Source organism: Gracilinanus agilis, chromosome 1 (assembly GCF_016433145.1).
Source record: "Gracilinanus agilis isolate LMUSP501 chromosome 1, AgileGrace, whole genome shotgun sequence".
Classification (NCBI taxonomy): Eukaryota; Metazoa; Chordata; class Mammalia; order Didelphimorphia; family Didelphidae; genus Gracilinanus; species Gracilinanus agilis.
In genome coordinates this window covers 3,939,525-3,962,699 of record NC_058130.1, presented here as the reverse complement: position 1 = coordinate 3,962,699, position 23,175 = coordinate 3,939,525, and positions in this window count along the sequence as shown.

Here is a 23,175-nt window from a genome sequence, read left to right as displayed (position 1 = left end):
AGAGAGAGAGAGAGAGGAGAGAAGAGAGAAAGAGAGAGAGAGAGAGAGAGAGAGAGAGAGAGAGAGAGAGAGAGAGAGAGAGAGAGAGAGAGAGAGAGAGAGAGAAGGAGGGAGAGAGGGAGGGGGAGAGAGAGAGGAAAAGAGAGGGAGGGAGAGAGAGAATGCAGAAATAATTAGAACACAGGAAGAATTGTAGTTACATATAGGAATCACGATATGACAGGAAGAATGGGCAAATAGAGTTTGGAAAGCATTCTAATACAGAAATTCTTGTTAGAATAATTATAAAATCAGTAAATACAGAAATTGTCATTACTGTCATTATTAGAACGGGAAGAGGTTAAGGGGCTTGCCTAGGGCTCTCCTACAGCCAGAATGCATCAGAAACAGGATTTGAACCCAGACCAGGGCTCTCTCCCTTACATCATCCAGCTCATTCTAACTATGTACAAAGTAAAGATGAGGAGGCCAACAGCAGCTGCTTAAAGGTTTTCAAGTGAGTCAAGATCAATGGGAGCAGGCTTTGTCAGGCTTTATGAAGGAAATGAATACCGAGACTTGGAGCATCCCTGAATATGTCTGAGCTGCAACCCTGGATTTTCTGGGCTGCAGAAGGGCAAAGACACGTGGGAGTACCAAAGGGATTCAGAGAAGTAAAGGTTAGAAGCAGCTACATAACATGGTGGATGGAGAACCAGGTCTGGAGATGGGTTCAAACCTGACCACAGATACTCCCTAGTTGTGTGCCCCTGGGCAAGTCACTTAACCCCCACTGCCTCCCCCTTGTTACTCTTCAGTCTTAGAACTGATATTAAGATAGGAAGGAAGAATTAAAAAGTAAAATAAAATCAAGCCTTGGAACGCCATTTCCTTGGGGCTTTGGAGCCAAAGGCTAGAGTCCATGGGGAAGACTCAACGTGAATGGGGCAGGAGGCTGCAACTCAGATTTCTTATCGATGCCGACAAAGTGTTCACCCTTTCCAAACCACTTTTCGCTGGCTCGCCACGCAGTGAGCCACAAATGGCCCCCACTAAGAGTTCCTCATTTTTCTTTTTCTAGAAAACTTTCTCCAATATGCCAAAGGCTCTGAGCAATGAGCTCGACTGGCCCCAGCTCTCAGGCACGACAGGATTTCTGAATTCTACCAGCGGGTAAGTGTGTGCCCCTGTGTGTACACACATGCATGTGGGCAAACACACACATCCTCACACAAAACCTGGCATGGCTCTTTGGGGAGGGGCCTACCTGGGACTCAGACTTATGCCAGGCTCCTTCTGGAGGGAAGATGAGGCTCCTCACCAGGACCTCAGCCCTGCTGAGCCCTGGCTTAGCTCTTGAGGGGCTGGGCATGAAGCTGGATCTTGTCTAAGACAAATCTCCCACCCACAGAATACAAGGCACTGACCTCAGATAGAGAACAGGCTAGTGGTTGGCACTGCCAAACTGATTTGGTTTTTCTTTTTCTTTTTGACATCTCGTCGTTTATAAGGGATGGGAGGAGAGGTGGGGAATATACCAAGAAATGAAAGGATCTTCAAAAAACATTACCAATAAAGATGAAGATGGGAAAAAGAAGAAAATGGTACTGAGTGGGGAACATGGGTGAAGGAGACGGCCCCATCATCTAGTCACCAGGACAAACATTTGTGAAAGGAAACATGTAGAACTTAATCCAAGTCGACAAGCATTTATTAAACACCTACTGTTTACTTAGGAGCCTACATCTAGAGTTAGAAGAAGCCTTAGAGGGAGGGCCTCCAGCCAACCCCTTTATTTTATAGATGAGGAAATTGAGACCCAGGAAAGCTGAGAGACTTGCCCAAAGTCATGCAGGCAGCCCTCATCAGAGGCAGGATTTGAACCCTAGCCCTCTGCCTCCAAATTCAGCTCTCTTTGCCCTGTACCAAGTTGTGTCTTGGACAGGGGGACACACAAGTACTCAGAGAAGTAAGTAGAAAGCATACAAAATTCGTGGGGGAGTCAAAGCATTTAGTAAATTGTGCTTGAATAGCCTGTGCATTGGGAGGATTTGCTTAGCATCTGCATGGAGGGTGAGCAGAGGGATGGAGACCAGCCCATTTTACAAGAGCTGGGCAGAGGGGAAGCAATAAGGATTCAAAGCAGCCTGACAGGTGTGGGAGGAGACAAAAGTGGAGAGATGGAAGAGGCGTTGGGCAGGTAGAAATCAAATTTACTTGGCAGCTAATTAGACTGGGGAGAGGGGCAGAAAAGGGTCAGAGAGGACTCACATTCCAGCCTGGGCGGCCATGCAAGTGGCAGAAGGCAATGCTCTTGGTCTCCCAGGCTTTGCTCATCTCTGTGCCCCCTTAAAGCCAAACACCATCTCTTGGAGGGAGGCCCTGCCCTCCAGCCTCTACTCCAGAGTCTCCGCATGCCATTGAGAAACAAATGCAAGCCCTTAGTTATCAAATGGTCTCCTGGTCCAGCAGAGTCACCACATTTACACGCCTGTTCTCTTGTCTCTCAGGCCTGGGGAAATATTGACTCTTGAATAAATGAAAAGATGAGCTTTTCTGCAAAGGCAGATTTTGTGCATTAAAATGAAGGTTCCTGGAGAGCTTCAGGGGCCTAAGAGGCCATCTAGACTCTCATTTTATAGATGAGGAAACTGAGGCCCAATGATGTTAAATGATTTGCCCAAGGCTACTCAGGCAGTGGAATTTCTTTGGAAGGCCTCTGGAAGATGGGTGGTTTGGGGTGAGGTAGGAGCTGGCATGGGGGCAGGGAGAGAGAAGATAGAGCAGTGAGGGGATGGGTGAGAGGAGCTCTCAGGAAAAAGGAGAAAATGAGGTGCTTTGTGATCTTATGCCTCCAGAAACCCCCTTCAGTCAAGTCACTCATTATTCCTATGCACCAAGCACTGGGCTGGGTGCTGAGGATGCTGAGACAAAAGGGAAAGGCCCCATGCTTAAGGAGAGAACTTTCTAGTAGAGGCAACTCTACTGCTTATGAACTGTGTAACTTGAGGCAAGTCACCGTCCCTGAGCCTCAGTTCCCCCATCTAAAATGGTCCCTTCTAACTCTACCTGGCGGTGACTTGAATTGACCGAGATGTCGTCATTGAAGGAACCTCTTGAGGAGAGCCAGACCTGAGGCTGACCACCACAGGACCCCCATAGGGAGGACTTGGCCTTCCCTTCCTTACACAGGCCAGCAAAGGTCAGCTGTGGCCATGTCATCCATCCATGTGATAGTCCAGTCCCCTGTCTCTATTGGAGAGGATCTTCTCCCTCCGTCATTAATGGGGGGTGGGGGGATGGAGGGGGTCATCCAGCCAAAATAGTCTCCTTTCTATTCCATCATCCCCCACCCAGCCTTTGTACATGCTGCTCCACTCAAGCCTCACTTGTGCCCTCTAGAATCACAGGGTTCTTTCAAACTCTTCTAGAGGGGCTGCTCCACCCCTTAGGAACACACTTGCACTTCCTCTGCATGTATCTCACACAGACCTGGACACATATACCTGTCTGTGTACAGCCCAGGTGTAACGGTGCGTGTTTGTTAAAAGGGAAGCTTTGGTCTGAGAAGGGGCCGTGGGGAGAAGTCAAAATCTTGATAAACCACGTTTTTAAAAGATAGTCAGTGAAATTGAGGCCACGGTGAAATGGAGAGTTCCCATGGTCAGAGCATCTGTCAACATGAATCACAAAGTCCCTGAAAAGGTGCGAGGCAATGGGGTGAATCAGGAAACAATGAGCCAGCTAGAGAGCTCGCCAAGAAAGTCAAAGAATGAGCTACGTTTGGCAGATGCATGTGAGGGATGGAGAATTCGTTGGTGCAAGTGGACCTCCAGGGAAGGGTTCCTATGGACAGAAGCAAACACATAACCAGGAGGCTACCCACATCTCCTTCTGGCCCTGAGAGTTGGGGGGCTGGAGAAAGGGGTCAGGATTAGAAATGGTCCCCAGAAAAAAACCTGGGAATTGCTGAAGTGTGGAGGACGAAGAAGCAGGATTGGCTGGATGAAGGAACCGTGTGATCCTGGGAAGACTTCACAACTTCCCCTCCAAAGCGTCAGAGCACATCACATTACAGATCAGGGGGATCTCCTCTTAAATTACCGTCCTTCTGGAAATACATCCATTAGTGTAGATTTTCCTCCTCCCTTCATGGCTCTTCCATCCATCAGACAAGCCTTCTGGGGCATCTCTGCAGGGTGGTGTTGGTTTTCTTTGTTAAGAAGGTGGTCGCTTGTTTCTTGTTTGTCCATAGAAGAGTGCATTCCTCAGCGTTCTGCTCCAGGGACCATCCTTGCATTTCTTCCCTCTCTCAAATGCTGTCCCAGAAGCCTTAGGGAGGGGCTCAGCCCACTGTGGGATTCCCCAGGACAGTGGCACTATAACATTTATCCCAGGCCAGCATCCCTCACAGGAGCTGGACTTCTGTCCACTCAGAAAGTGAAATGAGAAAGTGAGCAAGCCTCATTGCCCACTTGCTCCAGAGGAAAGTCATGCTCGTTCACATCTGGATGGGACCCCCACTCGTTTCTTTGTTTTCAGCATTCTTCCCCCGGAGAGCAACAGGGGTGTCCAAGCACACCTAGGGACAATACTGCAAAGCCACAAGCACCCGCTTTCTTGTAGATACACCTGGAATATCTAACATAAAGACTAGATCCACCTGCTCTGCTGAAATCCCTGGGCTGGTGGCCTGCACCCGTCCTCCCCTTCACCTACCCATTGGGGTTTGCCCACATGCATTAGAAGGGGGAAGTTCGACTTGTCAATGGGGATAAGGAGCTCCCCAATTCTCATAGCCACTGGGGAAGGTGACTAGTTTCCTCATACTGAGTTAGGGCTTGGAGTCTAAGAGGATTCCCAGAAAAGTTTTTTTTTTTAATGATGCCCAATGGACAAACATGAATCAGATATGGAATGAGGTTTTATTCCCACACAGAAAAGGGAGTTGAAAGTGGGAAAAGGCTTATAGCAAGCTTTACAGAATGATTAGAACAGAATCTTCTGGGAGACTCATATAAGTCATCAAAACAGAAGAGTGGCCTTTCTGCTATGAGACTTTACATTTCTGTGGGTCAGGGCAGTTAAGAAGTATTTGTTAAGGAGGCAGCCAGGCATCTCAGTGGATAGAGCCAGGCCTGGAGATGAGAGGTCCTGGGTTCAAAGGTGACCTCAGACACTTCTTTGCTGTGTGACCCTGAGCAAGTCTCTTAACCTCCTTTGCCTAGCCTCACCACTCTTCTGCCTTAAACCAATGCACAGTAGTGTTTCTAAGATGGAAGTTAAGGTTTTTTTTTTTTAAGTATTTGTTAAACATTAGTAAATACTTCTTGTGCTAAGCACTGGGAATACAAATCCAAACAAAAAGAGAGTCCGTGCCCTCAAGGAGCTGGCATTCTAATGGAGAAAAAGAATTCATAAAAGGGAGATGAAGGGTGGGGTGGGAGAGGTATGTGGCGTCATGATAGTAACCTTGGGCACCTGCCCACTCCTTCCACTACTTAGGTTCTGTGTGTTAGCTACTGCAGATACAAAGAGAAGTAAAACAGGCTCTGCCCTGAAGAAGTTTGCCTACTCTGCAGGGAAACAACCTGCTTACATGTTAAACACAAAATATATGCAGGGCAAATACAAGGAAATTGTTAGAGGAAGCACTGATGCTGGGCGTGGGGGGTGGGGAGGGAGGAGGATTATATACGTGATGGCACTTGGGCTGGGCATTGAAGGAAGCAGGAATTCTGATGGAGGTTAGGGGGAGGTGCCTTCCAGACAGGAGGGACCACCAGGGTGAGGACACTGGGTGGGAAGAAGAATGTCATATGTGAGGAAGAGCCAGTAGGACAATTAGGCTGGACCCCAGAGTGCATGAAGGAGAGGACGAGGAAATCAAAAATGAAGGCAGGGGCCAGGCTGTACTTCATATACCAGCTCCCTTCTAGGTCTCCTCCCGTTCAAATAGAATCTCTTCCAGGGCAAGCACTGTCTTTTGCTGGGGAGGCAGTGATGTCATCAGACCTACATTTTAGGAAAATCACTCCAGTGGTAAATCTCTGGAGAATGGACTGGAATGGAGAAAGACTTGAGGCAGGCATATCTACAAAGACAGAAACAGACAGACAGACAGAGATAAAGGTAGGGAAAGGGAGAGAGACACACAGACAGACAGTCAGAGACAGACAGAGGCACAGAGAGAGAGACAGAGAGAGAATAAGAGAGAGAGAATGAGAGAGAGAGACAGACAGAGACACAGAGACAGAGACAGAGAGAATAAGAGAATGAGAGAATGAGAGAGACAGAGACAGACAGAGACACAGACAGAGACAGAGAATAAGAGAGAGAGAGTGAGAGACAGAGACAGAGACAGAGACACAGAGACAGAGGCAGAGAATAAGAGAAAGAGAATGAGAGAGAGACAGACAGAGAGAGAATAAGAGAGAGAGAATGAGAGAAAGAGAGACAGAAACAGAGACAGACAGAGGCACAGAGACAGAGAGAGAGAGACAGAGAGAGACAAGGAATCTCCATCTTGGGGAGGCAGAGGCAGCGTTCCATGGCCTATACTCTTTTAAGTCAGAGATCTTTGACTTCTTGTTAATACAAGGTCAAGGCAGGCTTGGCTCTAGGTGGTTTTCATTTCACAAGCCTTTCTGTCACAAAATGGGCTGTTGATGATTCCATTTTCTTACAGCAACCAAGTCCTCAATGAGAAATTCAGTTTCTAGAATGTATAGAAGTTCCCCGTTTGGAGCAAGGAAATAAGATTTTCTGGAGAAAGTAGGAATGATCATTCATCACAGGGACTGGACCTCTGTTTTCATTGGTCCGGGGAACTCCGACATGAGGAAACTCCCTCCACTAGCACGAGTTAACACCTTCTCTAAAATTTACAAGCCAAGAGAGCTGCCTGGGGAGCTGAGAGTTTACTGGAGGAGCCCAGGGCCACGTAACCAGTGTGGGTCAGACGCAGACTTGAAGCAGGTCTCCATGGCTCTGAAGCTTGTTCTCGCTCCACCGCACCACACTCTCTCTCTGTTGGATCACACTGACGGATACTGATTCTGGGGTCTGCCGGCTCCCTCGTTTCATGTATCCGTCACCCTAGCACAGAACCAGGCGCACAGTAGGCATCTGATAAATGCTTGTCGATTCATCGGTTGATCTGGGTCAGTAGAGATAAGCGTGCTCTTTGTGGAGCTCCCCGAGCCCTCAGCGACAGTTTCCTGCTGAAAACCCCCAAGTAAACCAGCTGGCTCTTTGGCTCTTTTCACGTGCACATGCTAAGATCTTGTGATCTCCTTCCAGATTTCCGGAGCACTCCATTTATCTCCGCCTCCGTCAAAGGAACCGCTGCAATCACCGGGACTACCAGAATATCTCCAAAAATGGTACGTGTGTTCCTGTTTGTCCTACGGCTCTCCTCCAATGGGGGTGCTGTGCGTGTGTTCCCTGGCGGTCCTCAACAAAATGGCAGAGGGGAGCCCAGGGGCCAAAGCGGTGGGACAAGTAGACTTTTTCTGCTCTTGCACCACTATCAGATTCCCAGGCTAGACGCCGAGGCCACTGGTCCAGCCTCCTCCCTTCCTACGGGAGAAAATAAGGACTGAGGGGATGGACCAGATGAATATGTCCAAGGTCATACTGATGATCGATTACTTTCATTTTATTAAATCCTTACCTTCCATTATGGGTTCCAAAGCAGAAGAGCCTTAAGGGCTAGGCAATGGAGGTTAAGTGACTTACCCAGGGTCACACAGCTAGGAAGTGTCTAATGCCAAATTTGAACCTCCCAACTCCAGGTATGGTGTGCTTTGACTACTGGGCCACCTACTTGTCGCAATTACTTTCATTCTTTAACAATGCACAAACCCAAACAGGGCCAAAGTGAGTAGATGAGCAAAAGGATGTGGAGGAAAGTGACCTGACACACTGTCTTGTGCTGGGCAAAGATGGCCTCTTCTCCTCTTTGTTGGGTGAACCAGACAAGACTGATCATTCTGTCTTTAGTCATGTAACCATCTAATTCGAAATCCCAAAGAGCCACGTGCAATTGCTATAGAGCTGTGTTACGAGCAGATTATCTAAGGATTCAAATGGTGGAACCAAGACAAAAAATAAAAAAGCACCAGCACAAAGCTCTCATTATTAAAAAGAGGGATAGCAGCCTGAAGAGACAGAAGCCACGGATTCTCTCCAACTTTTGTCCAATGGAGACCTTCTTTGTCTTTTCTGAAGCTTTCCGGGGTCTTAATCACTAAGCCAGGGGTCTTTTCTCAGCCCTCCTCCTTGAAACTTCTCATAGTCAGCCTTTTTCCAGGAAGTAGGCAGTGGACAGAGTGCTAAGACATGGAATCAGGAAGATGGGTTCAAGTCCAGTCTCAAACTCTTACTAGCTGTATGACCCTGTAAGTCACTTAACTTCCATTTACCTGATTTTCCTGAGATGAACTGAGATGAAAGTGGTGCCTCCCTGCCAGGATTGGATGAGGTTGTATCTGAAAAGCCTTTAGCACATGGGTATGTGGGACCTAGAAATGCTGTAGAAATGCTGTTGTTCTTATTCTTTTTTGTTAACTCCATGATATTTTTTTAAGTCTCCTCCTGCCTCTCTTCCATTCCTCATTCTCTTTACTAGATCAGCATCTATCCCTCACACTCTGAACATGAACAACCCAGAAAGAGTCCATCCTGGACCCTTTTTACTTCACTCTGTCCCCTCACTGCCTTGATGATGACATCCCCCACCACTACCACGGCCACCACCACCGAGAAGACCACATTCACTTTTTGACCTCCTGTAACGTCTCCTATCATCCATGTAGACTACTAAGACCACCACATCTCCTTCAGGCCTTTCCCATCTTTTTTATTTTTATTTTTATTTTTTCCCTTGATTCATCTTGTCTCCCTCCCTTCTTCCCTCCCTCCTCCCAGTGTTGACAAGTAAATTCACTGGGTAATACATGGATTATCGCTCAAAACCTATTTCCATATTATTCATTTTTGTAAGAGAGTAATCTTATAAAACCAAAGCCCCAGATCACATACCCATCTAAACAAGTGATCGATCCTATGTTTTTCTTCGGCATTTCTGCTCCCACAGTTCTCTCTCCAGCTGTGGATACATTCTTTCTTGTAAATCCCTCAGGATTGTCCTGAATCATTGCATTGTTACTAGTAGCAAAGTCAGTTACATTTGGTCATGCTACAATGTATCTGACTCTGTGAACAATGTTCTCCTGGTTCTGCTCATTTCACTCCTCCTCAGTTCATGGAGGTCTTTCCAGTTCTTATAGAAGTCATGGCTTGTTCCTTACAACACAATAGTATTCCGTTCCCATCAGATACCATAATGTGTTCAGCCATTCCCCAATCGAGGGACACCCCCTCAGCTTCCAATTCTTTCCCACCACAAAAAGCACTGCTATAAATAGTTTTGTACAAACAGATCCATCCCTGGTTTTTTTTATCTCTTTGGGATACAAACCCAGCAATGGTACGGCCGGATCAAAGAGCAGGCAGTCTTTTAAAGCCCTTTGCGCATAGTTCCAAATTGCCTTCCAGAATGGTTGGATCAATTCATAACTCCACCAGCAGTGTGTCCCAATGTTACCACATCCTCTCCAACATTTATCATTTTCCTTTACTGTCATATTGACCAACCTTCTAGGTGTGAGATGGTACCTCAGAGTTGCTTTGATCTGCCTTTCTCTAATCAGGAGGAAATAGAACATTTTTATATGATTATTGATAGTTTTGATTTCTTCCTCTGAAAACTGTCTATTCATATCCCTTGACCATTTGTCAATTGGGGAATGGCTTGGTTTCTTATAAATATGACTTAGTTCTTTATGTACTTGAAAAAATTTGACCTTTGTCAGAGAATTTTGTTATAAAAAAGTTTTCCCAGTTTGTTGCTTCCCTTTTAATTTTGGTTGCATTGATTTTGTTTGTACAAAAACTTTTGTAATTTAATATAATCAAAATTATTCATTTTACATTTTGTAATGTCCTCTAACTCTTGTTTAGTCTTAAATTCTTCCCCTCTCCATAGATCTGACAGGCACACTATTCTACTTTTGCCTAATTTACTTATATCACTTATGTTTAAGTCATATACCCATTATTTTAGCATAGAGTATGAGATATTGATCTAAACCTAATCTCTCTCATACTGTTTTCCAATTTTTCCCAGCAATTTTTGTCATATAGTGAGTTCCTATCCCCAAAAATGGGATCTTTGGGTTTATTAAACACAAGTTTACTGAAGTCATTTATACCTAGTCTATTCCATTGATCCACCTTTCTATCTCTTAGGCAGTACCAGATTATTTTGATGATTACCGCTTTATAGTACAGTTTAAAATCTGGTACTTCTAGGCTACCATCTTTACCATTTTTTTCATAAGTTCCTTTGATATTCTTGATCTTTTGTTCTTGTGGATGAATTTTGTTATTATTTTTCTAGTTCTATAAAATAGTTTTTTGGTAGTTTGATAGGTATGGCACTGATTTCCCATCTTCTAATTGATTTTTTTAACCCACATTTATCCATATCTCAAGGGTCAGTGTGGCACAGTGGACAGAGAGCTAGCTTCAAAATCAGGAAGTCATGAGGCCTGTGGCTCTGTGATTTGGATAAATCATTGAATTTTGGTACTCCAGGGAACTCTTCACACTTGTCACTTGTGGAACAGGTACCAGTCAGAAATGGTGGAAGGAATTACCTCACTGGAAGATCCCAACACCAGTGAAATTATAGAACTGTACCAAAAGGAATCACCTTATTAGACCCAGCTCCGAGTCCTTCAAGTTTACAACTCAAGAGTCATCCTGGAGTCCTCATTGTCTCTCACCTCCACCCCAATCCAAAATGGTGCCAAGGCCTGTCAATTTCACCTTTGCATCATCTCTTCAGGACTCTTCCTTCTGTCTTCTGACTCTGCCCTGATCCTGGTGCAGGCCCTCATAATCTCTGGACTATTGCAATAACTTCTAGTGGAGGGGGGGGGTCTTCCTGCCTTAAGTCTCCCCCACCCCAAATCCAATCAGTCCTCCATTCATCCACCACATCACCTCCCCACTATTCAACAACCTCCAGTGGCTCCCTATCACCTCTAGGAACAAATACAAAATGCTCTACTTGGCATTCAGAGAGCCCTTTATCACCTCTCCCCATTCTCTCTCTCTTATAATATTGGACCAGGAGGCTTGCATTCATCCAAGAGTTCTAAGTGCCCTCTTCTTATCACCTTCCTTACCTTCGGTACTCTATCCTTTGTAGTTCAAGGGTCATTCTCCTTGGCAAAGAAAATAAGTTAAATGAGTTGAGTAGTTCTTCCTAATCTTTCTCCCCAGTTTTCCTTTTCTTACCCAGTTGCAAGCTTCGGCCCCATCCTTTCATCATTCACCATTTTCCCTCCTAGCTTTCCTCCTTCAGGATCAGCTTATTCCAAGCTTTAGCATTCTTGACTCTGTGGTTTGAATACAATCTCTTCCTTTTGTATTTATTCTCTGTGATCTGCCCTCAGTTTTATCAGCTGTACTCATCTTTTTAAAAAACTAAACTTGTTGCTGAATTTTCCAATCAAATGAGATAATATATGTAAAGTGCTTGGTAAATGGTAAGGAGCTACAAAAATGTCAGCTATTACTAAGAAAATGATTTTAGAAATAAAACAATAGACTCAATGAAAAACAGAATTATTTCCATGCAGAATGAAATGTCAGAAACATCAGAAAGAGCAGAAAAACATGTCAAGAAAATTATAGAGCTTGAAAAATACCTGGAATTTTTTGCATATAATAACAGTTATGGAAAATAAGATAAGGAAAGAAGATTTTAAAATATGGATCCAACTGCTTAAAAACTGAAGCAAGGAATCTGGCCCCTACCTTATGGAAAATCATACCAGAAACTTTCCCAAAAACCCTGAAAAAGAAGGCGAGATGGCAAATGGAATTCACGTTATGTCAATAGAAGCAAATCCCAAATTCATCTCACTCAGACATGTCATGGTCTAGCTTCAGTAGTACAATGATAAGCAGGTGATATTACAAACAGAAAAAAATCAAGTATGCAGAACAAGTGGTTCAGATTACATGAAGTATATCTGTCTAAAGAAGAAATGCCTGGCTCTGTGACATGATGTGCCTAAAATTAAGAAATATAGTACTTCACCATCAAATTCATTGTCTGGTTAGGAATTTTCTTTGGAAATAAAGAATATTAAAGATTTCTTGGGAATTTCAGGCATTTGTGGAAAGGAACATTCACTAATATTAAAGCAACTCGAATGATTAATAGAACCGCTCAAGAACAAAGAAGGTCCCCCAAACTGCAAAGGCATAAAGTTAGAAATGTATTTAATTGTTCCTATCTAAGGTGATGAAACAATAGTCTTAACCATTAAGTGATACAAACAGACTTTGGGGAGAAGAAAGAGGGAATAGGGAAGGGGAGGAATGAGCTGTCTGTGGTTGTCCCAGCTAAAGAAAAGGAGAAAACAAACCTAATAAAGCAGGTGGAAGAAGGTGGAGGATGCAGAAATAATCCCAGTGCAATACCTCCATCTCAAGAAGGAGGAAAGATGGAAAAGGAATTTTTAAAAACAACAACTTGGAGCCACATGTTTTAAGGGTTTTCTAACCCTTATTAATTATTGGTATTGGTATAGTTTTACCAATAATTGTATCCTATATAGACAGGCTGTTGGTTTGACCGTTGGGAAAGATGGCTTCCCAAACAGTCTAAAAAATTCTGGCTCAGGGACTTATGGGAAAGAGCACTATTCACATCCAGAGGAAGAACTGTGGAAGTAGAAACACAGAAGAAAAACAACTGCTTGATCACATGGGTCGATGGGGATATGATTGGGAATGTGGACTCTAAGCCAGTGGTTCCCAAACTTTTTTGGCCTACCGCCCCCTTTCCAGAAAAAATATTACTTAGCACCCCCTGTCACATACTATCACTGCCCCCTTACAGTTATGCCCCCAAATGCACCTGTGGCCATCACCGCCTCCTCCATTGCTGCAGCACCCACTAGGGGCAGTGGCACCAACTTTGGGAATCACTGCTCTAAGCGATCACCCTAGTGCAAATATTAATAATATGGAAATAGGTCTTGATCAATGACACATATAAAACCCAGTGGAATTACTCATTGGCTATGGGGGAGAAGGGAAAGAATATGAATCATGGAACCATGGAAAAATATTCTAAATCAATTAATTAAACAAAATTTTTCAATTAAAAAATAAAAATAAATGTTGGCTCAGGCCAGGTTTATATAAAAAGCTATTTATTGGAAGTATTAAAATTTAGGAAAAGGGGAAGAAAAAGGAAACAAGTAAGAATAATATTTACCCTAAATCTAAATTTTCTAACTGTACCCAAAACCCAAATTTTAAGGTTCGCAAGAACCTGTTTCTCCTTGATAAAATCAAGGGTAACTTATCTTCCTATCTATCCATTAACCCAATTCTAACCATCTTCCCTAAAACTAAAAAAATATATAATTTATCACTATGAGAAAGATTGGATTTCTTGCCTGCTGTTTAGATAGGAAATCAGCTAGTCAGAATCTTCACAGCTTTGCTCCCTTCTGCCACCGCTAGCAAAGCAATGATATTGCACCACAATGTCCTTCCTTCTTACTCGGATATATCTCAAGTAGAAAATTCACCAGATCTCCAACTTCCAACTCTCTGAGTCAAAAAACCTTTGGACCTCCTTCCTGGAGTCAGGACAGACCAAGAGTGAAGTGTTCGTTGGTCTAACTGTCCTTTTCAAGAACTTCTGAGAAATTCTTTTATTTCCCATGATCCTCTCTTGAAAATTCTACTTTGGCTTAAAGAAATCCAGCTTTCTCAAATTTCTATATTTATCTATTGCAATCAACTCCATTTCCTAATTAACTCTTAATTAACAAATATCCTGTTACACCCAGTAGCAGAAATGACAGGGTGGGTCCTGTGGGATGAGTGTGTGAGTGTGTGTGTGTGTGTTTTTCAGTGTTGGGAAAAGGCAGCCTGAATATTTCTGTTTCTCCTGGGTAGTTTTTTCCAGCAAGAAGCAGAAAAGAATGCTAGAGACGGGTTATAATCGGAATTTCACCTTCCCAGGAATGTCTCCTCTCTGTGTGGCAGTTGCTAAGGAACAGGGCTCTGTCCCTGGCCTCGTTCTGGCTAACGTTTTTATCTAGGGGTGACCTGGATCAAAGGAGAGAAAGCGTGCTCAGGAAGTCTGCAGATGCCGCCAAGCAGGGGGAGAGAGCCAAGTCCTGGCAGGGATGGAATTTAGCTAGAAGCAAAGAGGAGGCGGCTCTCTCAGCAATGTCTACTCTCTGGGGCTGGAAGCTCCCCGGTGAGCCTCAGAAGAGCTGCTTCAGCCCATGGCCCCTCCCCTTTAGTCTCCCTGTTGGGTGATGTGATGGCATGGCAGGGCGGGCATGTAGGGGGCCTCTGGAGAGCAGTTTACCACGGGGAAGGCAAAAGACATCCCAGGAGAGGAGGGAGCGAGAAGAGTTCACTGCTAAATAAACCACTGCAGAAAGGCAGGAAAAAGGAAGTGAAGGTGGGATAAGGACTAAAGACTGGGCCAGCAAGCAGCCACATTAGACCTTGAGAAAAAGAAGGAAGCAGCGTGTGTCTGCCTGGGGTTAGCTTGCTTCTCAAAATCAAGCACAGGGGGCTGCTAGGTGGCTCAGTGGATTGAGAGCCTGGCCTAGAGATGGGAGGTCCTGGGTTCAAATCTGGCCTCAGACACTTCCCAACTGTGTGACCCTGGGCAAGTCACTTGACCCCCATTGCCCACCCTGACCACTCTTCTGCCTTAGAACCAACAGATAGTATTGATTCCAAGACAGAAGGAAAGGGTTTAAAAAAAATTTAAGCACAGCTTTGAAAACTCCAGCGCTTCTGTGTAGACAGCAGAGGGTGCTAGAATTGAAGTCAGGGAGATCTGAGTTTGAATCCTTCCTCAGGCACTTCCTGCCTGTGGGACCCTGGGCAAGACCCTTAACTTCTCACAGACCCAATTTCCTGGTCAATAAATGAGGCTAATAATAGCACTCACCTCCCCAGCTTATTGGAAGGCTCAGGAGAGATCATGCGTGTTTGGGGCAATTCTTTGTGGCCCCTACATTTCCACTCCCCATTCCGCGCCTTCAGTTAAGGGACCCCTCGCTTTGCTGGTGCCAGACTGAACTTCTGAACTTCTTCCTTCTCTCCTTGATCTAGGTGCTTCTTCCAAAAACCTTTTGAAGTTCATGGGAAGGTGAGTGCTCGACGGCTTAGTGCAGCAAAGGCTTTCCAATTACTTTTCTAAATCTGCACACAAAATGAAGAGATGCCCAATGCCAGGCAGAGCTGAAGTGTCACACCGTTAAGTGTTGGAGGTGCAAAATTAGGGTTAGAGGAAGGCCCAGGGCCTGACCGGCAACAGTGTCCAGCTACCCGGAAGAATCGGCAGAGATGCCCAGGAAGGGAGCCAACCCAGAATGCAAAGGGGAAGAAACTTGGGGTGGCAGGTATGAATGAAAGGCCCCATCTCACCCCTCAGGTTGTCCTGAGGTTTCCTGGGACTCAGGCCAGACCTGGGCCTCTTCCAGCATGAGATTTGCCCCAGAAGCTGATATAATGGACTTAGAAGGAAGGCCAAAGGCCATCTAGAACCTCATACACTAACGGTCTCCCTCTACTCATCCATAACTAATGGTGGTCCAGTCTCAGCTCTAGGGCTTCTACTGTACAGGCTCTTAAGGCAGCTCATTACCCCTTGAGACACAACTGTTAAGGTTTCCACTCTGAGACTCTCTGAGACTCTTTAGCTACGTGAAGGGGCTAGCACGTGGTCCCTTATGTCCTCTGCAGAATACGCCACCCCAGCTCCTTCCCCCCTCACTTGGATGGTCTGGTGCCCTGTCCCCTCGCCATCCTGGTATCTTGCCGATACCCTTCCTACAGCCTCGTTCATCAAACTGCCTGTTGTGCTCTAGCTAACATCTGACCAGGGTGGAGAGAGTTCCGCATCTTCTTCAGCATGGACATTGTGCTGTGTTCTTCTAGTGCAGACCAAGAACCCATTATCTGGGCGGGGATCTTTTGGCCACCACGTTATACCACTGACTCATTAGACCTGAGCCACTTATATACCATCTCTCCCCCATCCTGTACTTGGGCAATTGTCTTCAACTTGAAGTCCTTGTTTACTCAGATGGACCCCTAGTAGGATCTTATCGATTTGGATGTTCCCTGGAAAGTCTACTCTCCACCCATCCTATCCAACTCTCGTTGGTATCCTCCAATAGGTTCACCACAGGGGATGGCCTGCATAAGCTGGAGCCCTTCCTCATTTTCTCCTGATATTATGAAGGTCCCTCTCGCTGGATTTCCTGTCATCCGATTCTTTAACTTAGGCCTGTTCTTCTTTGAAGTCCCTCATTGGTTCTATGTGTCACCTGCCCCCTCTTCCATCTCATCCCTCCCAGGGTCTGTCCACTGCCCTCAAGGTGGTCTTCATTTTCCATTCTCCAAACCCTGTTCCGTTTCTCACAGTCATATCCACCACTAAATAGGTGGATCTTTGCTTGGGGCCACAAATGGATCTCTGCAATTTCCTGAAGGTAATCCAACCCACTTTCCTCCTCCTATTTCATTCTGGGCCAACTCGTCCACTTGTACTGTCTGTCCTACTTCCCCTTCAACTGCCCCTTGTAATCTGGGCACTCTCCATTCTCCTGGTCTTTTCTGCAAGAATAGTCAGGCCAAATTTCTTTGAGGGATTCTATGGCTCTTCCAGGAGGCTCATTAATGTTTTAGGGCTTGAGGCAGTCAGCATTGTGAAGCATATGGGAGGACCTCCTCCTGCACACAGAATCCTCTTTCTGCTTCCTTCTGCTGGGTCTCCTCCATCATGGGTGATCCTACTTCTCCTTGTTTTCTTTTTTTTTAACCCTTACCTTCTGTCTTGGAGTCAATACTGTGTATTGACTCCAAGGCAGAAGAGTGGTAAGGGCTAGGCAGTGGGGGTCAAGTGACTTGCCCAGAGTCACATAGCTAGGAAGTGTCTGTGGCCAGATTTGAACCCAGGATCTCCCATCTCTAGGCCTGGCTCTCAATCCACTGAGCCACCCAGCTGCCCCCCTTCTCCTTGTTTTCTGCCTCACCTGAAGCATACCATCAGAGGGTTGTAGAACAAGATACATTCAGCAGTCATATCCTTCAAGGTATCCAAAATTATTGTGATATCTGAATGGAAGATAGCTCCTTGGAGGAAGCTTTAAGATAGCACTTTGTCACTGTATCATATCAAAAGCCTTCTAGTATTCCACAAAGAGGAAGTGGTACTTCCTGATGTCAGTCATTGTTAAAAAAACAAGAAGGGGTCCTAGGGAGATATAGATATATAAATGTACAATATGTTGATGTATTCCTTTCCTCTCTAACAGTTGCCCAAGAAGGACCCTCGAGAGGTTAGATAGATGGGCAACCTTTTCAGGTCCAACCTGGGGTTGGATAGATTATTATTGGGTTGTTGATTTGCCTTGGATGACTTTTGGTATCTGACTGTGTTTGACTCTCTCCCCAAGGGTCGTGATATAAGGACCACTCAGGAAGGTACTTGTTGAACTCTATGTATAATCAGGGAAAAGATAAACAGGACAAGGATTGGGGATTGGAGACCCTATCAATCTATTATCTATAAACTAGTTGACAATCAGGACTGAAGGCTATTAATCAGGTGGAAGCTGGAGATTTACTTTCTCCACTACCTCTGGCCCAGCCTGGCCACAGCCAAGCCAGAGAATAGGGAGTGCTATTGATGCAGCTGTGTTGGTGATCTTATTCTCTCAGCTTTCTCACTAACAGTGTTGGTGATGCACTAGCTCTCACAGTCTTTCAGAAAATATTCAGATCTATTCCTACCCTCTTCTTCATAGACCTCTCTGCCACCCTTCACCACCCACTCTGAGATTTCCAAGTCCAGAAACTCCTGTCCAGAGACCTCCATAGACCCCAGAGAGACCTCCTCAAAGTGGCTGTCAGGGGTATTTATACCATGGAGCCAACTGACATTTGCCCCTGGCTCACGGCACCTGGGAACATTCCGTGTCTTCCAACTGCCTTCCCTGTCATTCGAGGTGGCATCCATCACTTCCCAGATTGTGAATATAACATCATCGAGATGGTCAGGATATGACCCTCTGTGGCATAAGGCTTGCTGCCTATTCCCTACCAATACCCTTATGTCAGATGCTCTTGGTGATATGGGGGCAGTTGTCAGAGATTTTGTAGAGATGGGAAAGCAGACACATACATTGCCACTTTCTCAGGCAGGAACCTTTTTTTCATATGACATTGAGATTTTCCCCACACATTTTTGGTTTTATCTCCTCCTTTGGATACTTCATTAGCCAATCCCTCAATGCCTTCATAGCTACAGTCTTCAGCCTGTCTTTGTTCCCTTCGGTGCCATTTCTGCCTTCTCTATTAGCTCTTCCAGGGCTCTAGTGTTAGGGTCCAGAGGCAGTGGCTCCCCCATCCTTGATGACAAAGATAGTTGGTTATAAATGTCTCTGCAGACCTTTTCCATTTTTCTCCTCTTTGCTGCCCATCTTTTTTCATCTGTAAGTGCTCCTGGGATAACTTTGCTTCGTTGGATGACTTTTCAAAGCTTTCTTTAAATTGTTTTCACTCCCATGGTGCTCTCTGCTTCCTTTGGCAGCACTACTCATCCCCAGCCACCACCCTTCTCCATGACTTTGATGTTGGTTTTGTTCATTACTTTCTCCCCTTGGAAAAGAGGCAATCTAATCTCTTGCTAAGCAGCTTTTGATAGACCCTTTTTGGTCTCCTTGTTATGAAAATTGGCTTCAAACAATGAAACTTTGGGATGAAATGATTCCAATTGGTATTGCTATCTTTCTGGTGTCTATTACCCATTTTCTGTTATCAGTTACTTGCTTGAATAGGTCAGGATTGAGTTGTTTCAATTCTATGCTATATCTCTTGCTCATTGCTATTCTTCTAGCTTTTTCAAACTACATCTGATGGCAACCTGACTACACAGAGACTTGATTCAGAGATGACTCCCACATTGAGAGTCTTTTATTGTCCATTAAGGATGACCAGTTCCATTTTGTCAGTGCGCTAACACAAACTACTTTGTGTTTATCCCTATTGATTTTCATCTTGGTGTCCGCTTATACTTCTGGTCAGCCAAGGGCTTTTTGAACCCTGGTTTGGTCATCCAGCATGCTGGCTCTCCCTCTCGAGTTTATACCGTCTTCCCATTGGATAAGCCTAACCCTTTAATTCAGAAAATTGGTCATCTCTCTAGAGATTTCCTCTGAGATTGGCATCAATCTCTTAATAACTCCTTTGTGGATCTAGCCATTTGGCCACTCCAAGTCACCTAACTCTACCATCATCTCTCCCCAAGATAGATCATGGGACCAAAACCCCTTTGCCCCTTCCTCAATCCTTACTGAAACCAATAGCCCCTCCTTCCCCTGCACCTGCTGGAACTTCAGAATAAAGCAAGTAGTCCCACTTCATAGGGCACTGGTACTTCCCATGCTGTGGCATGACAAATCCATGATGGATGGATGTTCTGGACTTCGACTGTACCATACTAAAGACTACACAAGCCTGGAAACCAAAAGTCCCCACCCCCAAAGCCAACCCTCTTAGGAACATCCCATCAATGACCTGGACACAAGTACCCCGACTTTGCCCATTAGAGATAATCCAGACCACCACCCCATAAAAGATCGTCCCCTTCTCCACCCAGGTGGAGGCCCCTAGCCACCTTCAGGTTGCCGGCTCCTTTCCTCTCCCCATCCTTTCCCACAGTAAAGCCTTGTTGCATTTCTCAATCTCTCTGTCTCTTCGGTCAGGTCTGACACCCTCGCCTCTATCAGGTCTGCTCAGATTGCAGCATAAACGTGGTCAAATGTCTGGCTGAAATCAAGGCATTCTGGGACCTGCCTTTACAATCACTGTATTGATCCATTTTCAGATGCTATAAAATGGTGTGGACCCAGCTTAGTGGGAAACGAGCAGGACTGAAAAAAAGGACTAAGAACACGGAAAAAAGGTTGAGAAAGTGGCTGCTCATTATAGGAAGAAAGATGATTGAGGGAGAGGCATTAAGGGAGAAAGCAAGGAGCATCCCTGAAAGGAATAACTCGCTAGAACTGAGGGATCTTAAGTCCAAGGATCATTCAGGCCGAGTCCTGAGACCCAGGTTCCAGGTCAGGAAGTTCCCTCACGCTGACTTTCTCTCTCGTTTCCAGCTTGGCCAGGAACCAGCGGTTGGATCGGCCAGCCCTTGTCATCTATAATATGCTTGGGAATGATGTGTGTAACAAGTGAGTAGCTGACCAAGGCTGTAGTCAATCGGCCTCGTCTTTCTCCCGTTTGACCCCCTTCCTCTCTTTCTACCTCAGTATCCAATGCCAGGGAAATGGAACGAAGCAACTTTAGAAATGGTTGGGGGTGGGGAGGCCAAGCCCTGTCCCTTACAGATGAGGGAATGCAGCCCAGACAGTGGCTAGATGGTACAGCTAATGAGTGGCCAGGGGGCCCTTTCTAGGGAGCTCAGTGATGCTACCTTTGCCCAACCTTCAAACCAATATCCCAACCAAGATTGAGCTAGAAGTGAGCCACCAGGTTCCCAAGACCCTTTTCTCTTCCTCGTCCCTTCCAAGAGCCCCAGGATTCCTTGTTCTCATGATGGGGGAGATTCGGAGAGAGGTAACTCAAAGAGTCAGGGACTGGCACTCAGCAAGCTAGGGACGGATATCCTGGGGTATTCCTGCTGGCATGCCAGCTGCTGTCTAGACTGCCAGGGAGGCCACGTCTCTACCCTCCATGGAACATTAGTGCCACCCAAGCCTGCCCCAGGATCCCATATGCCCTCCCTTTCAGGAAGAGGCATTCACAGGAGCTCACTTTAGCCACTGTGGGGGAGGACAGCACAGGTTCAGCTCTGCTCTGGCCCCACCTCTGATGCGTTTCCCAGCTGCCTTTGATCAGCTCACCCTGTGGGTTGGCCCCGCTCTGATGAGGTGAGACACCAATCCATTCTTCAGAGGTCCCCCGGCTGGCTCCGGCTCAGAGCTGGAAGCCAAGCCTGGTGTTCTCCAAACTCCCACTCTCCCGGCTCTCTCCCCCTTTGTGTCTATTGTGGCGTGTCTCCCGTCTAGTACAAAGTGACTCCCCACTACGTCTGCCTTCTCCTAGCTACCAAGTGCTGGGTCTCCCCTGGATGCTGACAGAATGCTATGCTGGCTCCCAGGTCCTCAAAGCCCTCAGAAACGGGGCCAGCCCGGGGAGTACAGAGGGAAGCGAACGTCCTGAGGGAGTCGGGAACGATTCCCATAATCCACAGTGGAAAGATCGGCACCCCAGAATCAAAGCTCTTCCAGCACATACTCAGGCAGAGGCTCCCCCTGCCCAAGGCATGGCTGGGGCAAACCATACTGCCAGAGGGTTCCGTCCTTGCCATTCTCAGAGCTTTGTTTCCATTTTCTCGCCCTCTGAGAGCGTGTCGATAGCATCACCGCACACACACACACACACACACACACACACACACACACACACACGTGGAACTCCAGCCTGTGTCAGGGGATGGTGGGATGGTGCCCCCCGGCCCCTCCCTCCTAAAAGTGGCTCACTTCCTGAGGGCTGAAGAAATCATGCTCCGGTCCTTGTCCACAGCTTGCTTCCTCCATCTGAGTGGCAGTCTTTGGGCCCAAAATAGAAGAAAGTATTCTGGGCACAGGCTGGCATTTCCAGCTGCGGGGACGGAGGGCAAGTCTCTTTACTTGGCAAGGCCTCTATTTGCTGTAAAACTGGTCAAATGAGGAATCAAAGGCAACAAGCTTTCCCAGAGAGCCTGAGGAGGCAGAGACTAAGTAAACCCAAGAGGTGTGGGCCCGCCATCTCTAAGAATAAGGGAGGAGCGAAGGAGAAATAATGAAAATCCACAGGCTCCATCTGCAGCCCAGAGCAGCAGCTGTTGGGTTCCTGGCTCTGAAACGGGCTTCAGCAGGACCATGAGCTTGCCAGGCCAGCCCTGCACCTCACAGGGCTTGTTCTGCAAGGACCAGGAGCATGGCAACTGGCGATTGTGCAGCTGCCTGGAAAGGTCCTGAGGCCGGGGGGCAGATGTCTGCCTCCTTTCCACTCCACTGCGCTCCTTGCTGCCAAGTGCCAAGTGCACGAAACTGTATTTGACCCCAGCTGCTCTGCCCCCAGAAACTTAACCCCCTGCCCCCCTCAAAAGACTCTAAGCAAAGCCCTGGCACAGAGATGGGGGTAAGGCCAATGCGCCCAAACCTTGACAGATGGGGCCAATGTCAACTCTACTCAATCCTGTGGTCATTAGCACAGTCCCCGGCCATGATATTTTGTGTGATTAGATCGAGTATTTCCCGAAGGGTCAGGAACAAGACACCAGGGTGGGGAGATAACCATGGGTCCCGGCAGACGGCACCAAGGAGGCCTGGGAAGAATCCCAGCCACCGAAAACACGAGGTGGTTCTGGATCTCCGTTGGCCAGGCTTTCTTATCACTGGTGGTCAGCTTTTAGATGGAAACCAAATGGCACTGGGCAAGGTGCTAGGAACATATTGGGATGGTTTGCTTTGTACTTTCTCACCTTATCTGTCGCCCCCCACCCTCCTTTGGGAGACCCTCTAGGTGTCAGCAATAAGATGTTGACCAAGTCAGGGGGCACCGGTGTGCCTGGTGAGATCTTTGTCAGGATAGAGAAAGGGCCCTTTCCTGTGGTGTCTGGAAATGGACATTCAGGGACCAAGGCGGGATAGGGTATTGGACTTGGGGTCCAGGAGACCCAGGTTCGGATCATACTTCAGATACTTGGATAAGTAGAAGAGTGAAAAAACCTTGATTGAGCACCTAAGTGGCTCCATGGATAGAGGGCCAAACCTGGAGTTGGGAGGTCCTGGATTCAAATCTGGCTTCAGTTACTTCCTAGCTATGTTACCCCTTAGCAAGTCACTTAGCCCCATTTGCCCAGGCTTTATACTCTTCTGTCCTGCAGTTATTACTAAGGCAGAAAACAGGGGAAAGGAAAAAAATGAAAGAGAGAAAGAAAGGAAAGAGGAAGGAAGGAAGGAAGGAAGGAAGGAAGGAAGGAAGGAAGGAAGGAAGGAAGGAAGG